Raw genomic sequence first — 8,825 nt, forward strand, 5'->3', positions numbered from 1 at the left:
AGTAGAGATCCAGGGATGGAGCTGTGACTGTGAAGTCCACTTGATTCACACTCTCAACCATGAGAGTCCAGTTTGAGCTACTAATCCTGATGTTTCCCCCCACCAAAAAAGAAAAATTAGAACTCAAAAGTAAACTAAAGGGATGAAAAGAAACATCTTTGAAATATTTCGGCCACCAGGGGGCGATGCAGACACTTTGGCTTCCCTTCCGAGGAGCTGTCATGTCGTCCATCTTTACATATAGATTATGAACCTACAGCGAAGAAATGCCAACTTAGCTTAGCATAGTGACCGTAAACAGGGGTAAACAGCTAGCATGGCTCAACAGCCTATGGGGGTTTTACCACGACCGGTAATTTATGTTAAGGTGAACCATCTCCTGGCTGTCAACGTTTTCTTCTCTACTCTCTGAAGAGTCTCAAAAAATCTGCTTTATCTTCCCCCGCTTTCAACCACATTTCTTTGTGCCCACACTATTTCCAGCTCTAAATCCGAGCCCTATTCTTATTCCTCCTTTCTCTCGTCCCTTTCAGAGAAATTCTTATGCAACGTTCGAGCGTGGCATGATGTCAATTTAATCTGGACGCGATGACGTCTGTGTGTCTGTCACAGGCGAGAGAGAAAGAGACAGAGAGGTGGAGCGGGGCAGAACTACGCCCGCTGAACTTTTAATCCTCTTAGTGTTCTCAACTATCTATCTCTCATTCATCTGTCTGTATCTAGATGTCTATCTTCTATTTATTCTATCCATCTGTCTGGCTCGTGGAGCAGTAAATTGCCTTTGTGGTGCAGATTATAACATTTGTACATACATTTTCTCTCATCCCGCAGATTTTCCACCATCCTCCCACCACAGCTCTCGTCCTCTCTTTTATCTGCCCCTACTGCGCGTGCTCTTCCCTCTCCATCCCTTGGCCCCCCTGCAAGGTCGTTCCCAAGGACGGCCTGCTCCCAGCATCCCCCGCCTGATTGGCTGATAGGTTTTAAAGGGCCGGTTCTCCCACCAAGCACATGGCTGGACTCCAGCTACGCTAAGACACTGTCATCGTGCCCATCACTCATGAGGCTGCTCACTGTACTTGCTACACACACTCCCCAGCTCACATGTACACGCAGCAGTGAATCCAATGACACTCAGCTAATGTAAGATGCTGACAACATATCGGACACACACTCGCATTCATAGACTACCCCGTCTCTTAAATCAGGCTGCCTGCTGCACTCCACACGACAGGCCACTTATCAGAGTGATGCTTGTGTGCAAATACGCAAACGTACACTTGGGATGAAAAAAATTAAATAAACACTTGAACCATGCTTGGACGGCCAGCAAACCTTTCCCTTTATGATAATTGAGCGTGACATGCTACAAGCTCAGCAGACCTGAAAACACAAAGCAAACAGCTTCAAAGCAGCGAGAGCAGAGAGACCATCAGCAAAATGGCCTCCGCTGTGAACAGATCTAGCCAAATGTGCTGCCCTGCAACTAAAAGGGGATTTGGGGGGGGGGGCTGTCAACACACAACAGGGTGCTATTCTGAAAAACGCCTAAAAACTTGAGTGCACCACATAAATGGGATTTACAGCGTCAAATCAGTCCCCGTCTTAGACAAAAAGCTCACCTGCTAATCTGCTGAATAATCATAGTAATCAAAAGCTATTATTAATAGCTCCTTTACAAGGCAATTTGATATTTGAGAACTAGACACAAATTAATGGTTTGCTTTCTTACTTACGTGAAGATTTTTTCTTGCACACAACAATAGAAACTAAAGCCTCAGAATTTAGATTGAAGAAACTAATTTTCACATTTGGCCGGCTGTGGTTTAGGGGATAAAGCGGTCATCCTCTAACCAGAAGGTCGGCAGTTTGATTCCAGTCTTCCCCATTCTTTATGTCGAAGTGTCCTTGGGCAAGATACTGACCCTCAAATTCATCATTCTCAGAGAAGGTGCTGCACATAGATACACTGTATGTATGGGTGTGAATAAGTGAATGATGAAAACGGCATAATGATAATAATAATAATAATAATAATAATACATTATTATATTAATTATATATTACATAACACAATATAAATACAGACCATTTACCATTTGGGGAAAGAAGCTCATTTGCTTTCTTACAGTTGGATCAGGAGACTGATGCAGCTCTCATGTCTGTGCATTAGATATGAATACTCAGCCAGCCGCTAGATTAGCTTAGCACAAAGACGAGCAAAAAGGAGGCAACATCTATTTGTCTCACTCTGCCCAAACAAGACAATGAAGCCAGCATCTTTTAAATATCACTCACTACCATGTCACTTTATATCTTGTGTGTTTCAAGATAGAATAAGGCCTCAAGACTTTGATGAGTTCTTGTTCTGAGTTAACTGAACCAGCTGCTGGCTGCATACATATTCTAGTGGTAGCCTATAGACATGCTCTCATCTATCTTTGGCTACATATAGTAAATATACAAATGGTTTGTCAAACTATTTCTTTAAAGCTGCTTATTTACTAACTCACAGATGTTTTCACTTCCTGACTGTTGCTTTGTTACATCAACGTAAACCTAACTACTTGATTCCTTGCTCTACTGTTAGCTATGCTGCTATAGTGACAGAGGCCAAATCAACCACTATGACAGAAAACTTTGATAAAAGCACAACATCTCACTGCTGAGGTGTGGAACAGGCAGCGAACAAATGTCAAAAGAGCATTTTCAGCTACCTAGAGAACAATAAGTGCTGTTTTGCTAAATAAAGAAAAAAACAATTTTGCTAGATAACTTTGAGGATTTTTCTGAGGTTACAGGATAAACGTAATGAGATGATTATTTCTGCTTGTCAGTGAGTAAGTGCATCCAAGTTTGTGAAGTCAGTTAATTAGCCTCTGAGTAATGACGTGGCAGCTCTCTCTGTAATCAGGTGTGACATTAAGTTTACTAAAAAAAAAAATAGTTTGACTTCATCTGTCCAATGCTGAATATGAATCTTGAATGACAGCTTGGTATCAAGCCAAATTCCTAAATATTAGTATGACTCAGAAGGGCTCCATTTCTGTTTTAAAGGCAGTGCATTAGCATATTGGCCTTTATGGAGTCTAAATGGACATTAAAAGTTCTTTAAGTGCTCGCTGAGAATATATACCCGCTAAAAGGCAGTTACATAAAAGGAAAACTAGTGAATGGATGTTTGCTTTCTAATGGCCTTGCAGACTTTAGTTTCACTCACAAGTCTTTTAATCAGAGGTTAGAAAAAAGATGTCCGATTGAAATCTCTCAGTGCAGTTGGAGGAAACTGAACCAAAGCACAGTGTTTCCATTTCTTTGCTGATTATCACAGAGACCTATTTGTTTGTGGTTTTCTGAAGCGAAGGTGAAGGTTTGGTTTATAAAAAGAAAACATGTGGTGTTAAAGGTGGAGAGGGGCAGAGTTCTGCTGCAGTGGTGTTGGTGCTGAAAGAACAGCTACCGGAGGAGGAGGAGGAGGGGGGGGAGCTCAGAGAAAAGAGAGCAAATGAACCAGATATCCCCGGAATGGAATAAGAGAGGATGTGGCTGATAATAATATACAATTGCGCTGAGTTCAAGTAATTTGTGCAGTAATAAACTGTACAATAATTTGTGTACAGTGTATAAATCTGTGTATGGGGAGAGCATTTATTTAGACTGAAAACCCAGCCATCTTCTCCTCTCTTTCTTCAAATTCAAATACAAATCCACTCTCTCCATGGCCGACATCTTGGCAAGTCATGTGGTACCAAAAGCAGTCAAGTGTAATTGATAACATGATAAATGGCTGCATGTCGGTGTCCCCGGTCCAGGGCCCTGCTGTGGCGCTGGCATTAAACACTGAGACACTCAAATGGCATCGAGCCACTGTTAACGTGATGACTTGCACCAGCCAGCTGCGGAGAAGCTCTATTTGAATTCAAGGCTTTTGTCGGGGGTTTTAACATTCTACGGTCCTGAATTCAAATCTCTTAATGGACCCAACAAAGACACCATAAATACATGTATGTGTATGTGTGTTATTTCCACAAAATGAAAGTCTAATTGCTGTTTCCAAGATGTCTCTACACTGGCAGCAATAAAACTCTAAGGGATTAACACCTCAGAGGCTCCGTGCACCCATGATATACCCTCACAGATTATTTCCATTGTTGATTTGATGTCCTGTCTCAGCTCAGTGTTAGTGTATCAGCCTCAATCCCTATCCCTCCCTTTTTCTGTTGGCGTAAAACAATCAAATCATACTCAGGATTCATATCTAATTTGTAACTGTTCCAGGTTTACAAATGAAAGAAATAATACATATCAGCTATAACCTGAATGTCCCCAGCACTGTTGCTATAATGTCATGACTAAATTCTCCGAAGAAATTGATCCACACTGCATTACACTGTATTGTTAACAGTTTTCTATACTGCCTCACATTTTACAATAGCGGGAGGATAATAACATGTAATGTAGATTGTAGACTGTCAGATGTTCCTGACATATTTATTGTTTTACATTTTATCCAATTAAATACTGATGGAATGAATTTTTTTTTTTTTTCAATTTTCCGTTTCTAGCTGACAATCACGTGTCTGTTACTTCCATTATTCTGCAGAGATGAATTTATTTTTATTTCAAACATATTGACAGAGTCCTGTTTCCTCTGTAGCTTATTCTGGATTCTTCATCATGCCTGATTAGAGTCTCCACCCTCCCCCCGGACCTCCTTTCCTCTCCCTCTTACCACACATCTGTGACGCTCCCGTGTCAGTCTTTCCACTCGAAATCCCAGTGGAATTTTCCACCACCACCTCTCCCATTCCTCCGTCCTCTCTGTCTTACTCATTTCATCTCCTCCTTATCGCCACCCTTCTTCCCACACATCATTTCTGTCATCCTCTGTAACCCCTGTGTGCCTTTCCATCATTCATCCCCTGTTATCTGAGCCCTCTCCTTCTATCACCACATTTTTTTATTCCCCTGTCCCTGTTCTGGACACTGTGAGTGGAACACAGATTATGTCATTTATAAAACCGGATTAGCCAGGATCACCTTCACGCACACACACACACAAATGCACACAGAAACACACAAATACAAATTACTTACCACATAAAGCATTACTTTAAATGTCCAAAGATGAACTGCATATCCAAATGTATGTGGACACTTGTCGGCCTGGGAGTTAATTTGTTGGCATTGCCATTTGTTAGATTGCACGATTAATAAACTATACACAACGGATTTCAATACAATATTTAGAAAGGGTGGGATATGACCCAAAGAAGAAGCCATTATACTTTCTGTAACATGGCGAGATAGAGCATTGGCCTCTGTGGAGTTATTTGCTCTCCAAGCACCATGCTATTTTGGGACTATCATGGTTTAAGATAGGCACCCAAGTTCCTGCACAAACAAAATCTTAATCCACTGTCCCTGTGCAAAAAGCCAGGTCCCAAAATAGTTTATCTTGAGGTATTTATGGAAAAGCTAGACTCGCTTGCACAGAGTCCTGAGTTTCACCTTTTGCGGTAACATTGGGACAACCTAAAATAATTGTCCACCGTCAGTTTACAACTTCCTAAGTCCAGAAGTCACAATCATATAATGTGTGGGCATCCACATACAATTTGACACCTCCCCAAAAGTGAAGCCAGAGTGTGTCAATTGCCACTCGGTGAGGTGAGGGGTGTTCAGCTGCAACAATCAACAACCACTAGGTGTCACTTAATTCTACACACTGGACCTTAAAGTGTTGATTATGTCAGATTGGTTTTAATTAGTTATTTGATGTTAAAATGTGATTGACAGCTGAAACTGATTGGTCAAGCTCATGTATCGACCGGGTCTCTCTATCCCCCGATCTCTACTGCGCAGACTCCGGTTCTGATTGCGCAAGATGGCAGCGTTCATACCTGAGATATTTCTGCTTCATTTCTGGACAGTGAGAGGAAGTGGAGATGTGTCATTTGTCTTTTACAGTGTGCGGTAAACATAGATACAACAACACATACACGTGCTATTTTAGTCAGATTTACACATACTTCTCTAAATCCTCCTCACGTGACCCTTGACAGTAAAACCTCATGCCATATGTTATTCATCTGCTGCTCTGACTCATGCAGAACAGCTCATACTTTCCAAAATCACCGACCACGCACACAGTTGCACAAGACTGTCTCTGGGTCAGCCGCCCCTCTTGAAGACACACAAATCGGCTTCATGTAGATTACAGTGACACAGCACAGTCCACATGAGCCGAATCTGATAGAATAAGCTTCATCTCTGTTTCATCTCTCTCTCCCTCTCCTTCTTTCTTCATATTCTCTCTTCCCTGCACCCCCCCCCCCCCCCCCACACACACACACCTCACCCATCCCTCAATTTCTGACTCAGCAGAACGAGTCAGAGACAAGGTCATCTGACTGCTGTTGCTGTGGAGACTGAGAATTGGGGGATTTTTCCCTCGATCACCCCCCCCCCCCCCACACCCCTCCATCCTTTCTTTCCTGTGCTGCAAGGCAGGGAGGAGTGATGGGGTGGTGGTGGGGGCAGGAAGGAGCGAGAAACATGAAAGAATGACAGAGGTTAAGAAAGGATATTAGCAGCGGCCATTTTGGTTGAAATGAGATTGAAAAGAACTTTATTAGCAGCAGCACAGTGACAAAGTCACCCTCATGGACAGCAGCGTGGATCAAATTATATCTATATTTAGTCCTGACTGTCCACATACTATACATGTCTCTCCAGTGAAGGAATCTTTATAAGAAAGCTGTGGGATTTTCTATTTTATTATAGACATAGGAACTGTTATGATCACAGATACCCTGTCATGAGCTTCACCAAGCAGGAGACAGGCTTTCATGATTTATGCGTTTATTTTCACCTCCCATCTATATCATTAATCTTCACATCCATATTTATATTTCTGGGGTTATTCCCATAAAATAATATAAATGGTTGTATTTCTAGTTCTTAATACCTTGCAAGAAATTTGGAAATGGTATCACATTAAAGTGTCATCATATTTTTATACTGCCAAAGTGCTGATTGATGCTTGAGCCGTTTAAATACACATTTTTGGGAACGTTTAATTTAGTTTTACATTTTTACAGTGGTACAAAGCAGAAAAATTCCATGAAATTGGACTTCCATCCTAGAAGATGTCATACGAATTTGAATTAAAAAAATTATACATAAATAATAAATTAGTTTAAAAAATAATTATCAGCAAAACAAGAATATAATGAAATAATCATAACAATTATAATCAAAAAGAGAAAATGGTATTTGCAGCACATTCAGGTAGAGAAATGGATTTCTTGTGGTACTATCTGTAATAACACAGTTATGCTAGAACAACCCATATCTCTTAGGTGCATTGGTACCGTCTGTGTTAACTATAACAGCACTTTCTTTATTCTTTTTGAAAATAGTCGGAAAGAATTCAACAAAATAATCCAATCTTTTCATATACTGTATTGTTTGTCCGCGTATTTTCATGTTACTTTACAATTAAATTTCTGTTGTACATCCCAACAGAAACCTTTTATGGGATCCCACATCCCAAAAAGGTTAACAATCTGTATTAATTAGAATTTACAGGCAGTAGGTTCACATTTAACCGTTTTTCAAACCAGACCTGACTCAGACTAAGAAATGACCACAAACTAAACGATTAGTCATTGAAACATTGTATTCTTACCTATCAGTAAGTCATCTGCCTTATTTAAGATAAATAAAAAAAAAATGCAGCATCGCTGTTTTAACTGACTCTCCTCTAACCCTGAGCTAACCCTGCTCTGATGCTCTGGGGTCTTATGGTGCTGCGTGGTCATCGTCTGGGCCCCCAGCGAGGAAGCCAGTGAGGCATGGTCCCAATCTGCTGCAGGGACGGCACGCACGACTCTCACCGTGTTCCTTGCAGAGCAGGCAAGGGGCCTAACATATGTGTCTGTGTGTATGTGTGCAGGTCGGCGATTCTGCATGTGTGTGCTCTCGCTGCTGCATCGTCCCCTCAGTGAAGAGCACGGAGCAGAAACGTGACCAAAGGCCAGCAAAGGCATCTCATTGCTGAATACTGGCCAACTTCTTCTTATGTGATCATTTCCTTCGTCCAACGGAAATATACACAATCTTTCCATCCACCCCTCTTCTTTCCTGTCCTCTTCTTTGAAACTACAGAGCTCTTTCTGTCTTTCCATGTCTGCCCCCACTCTCTTTCTCCAGCCAGTGTTTGAAGAATGCAGCATAGTGTCTTCCACTATACTTCATTCCTCTCTCTGTGTGAATGCTCTCGATTGTCCCTGGCAAATGTCAACACATTCTTTACGACCACTCTCGTAAAGGCCAGGCAGAGGGTTACAGCTCCACCGAGTCTTGCGCATTCACGAAGAAAATAATTACAGTGCTGGAACAAGCCTGGTCTGATTCCTGATTTTTACATCCAGAGAGGTATATACACCCAGTTCTACCTTTTGTTGCTGAGTTGCTTAAAATTGCTGACTCTGCATGGGCACAACTGTTCACCAGCTGATGAAGACAGTCATGTCACAGGCTGTGGTGTGCAGGGACGGTCCCATGACTGAAATGTGTTAAAATAGGATCATGTATGATTCGGTTTTCATTCTTATTCTTTCAATCAATACTTTTCTCCCTCACACACACACACACACACACACACACACACACACACACACACACACACACACACACACACACACACACACACACACACACACACACACACACACACACTGTGACTTGTACTGCTGCCTCCTCTGGTTGCTGCAACCAGGCCCTTGACTAGTGAAGTGCACAACACGCTGCAGACAGGA

This window comes from Platichthys flesus, chromosome 11 (assembly GCF_949316205.1).
Source record: "Platichthys flesus chromosome 11, fPlaFle2.1, whole genome shotgun sequence".
Lineage (NCBI taxonomy): Eukaryota > Metazoa > Chordata > Actinopteri > Pleuronectiformes > Pleuronectidae > Platichthys > Platichthys flesus.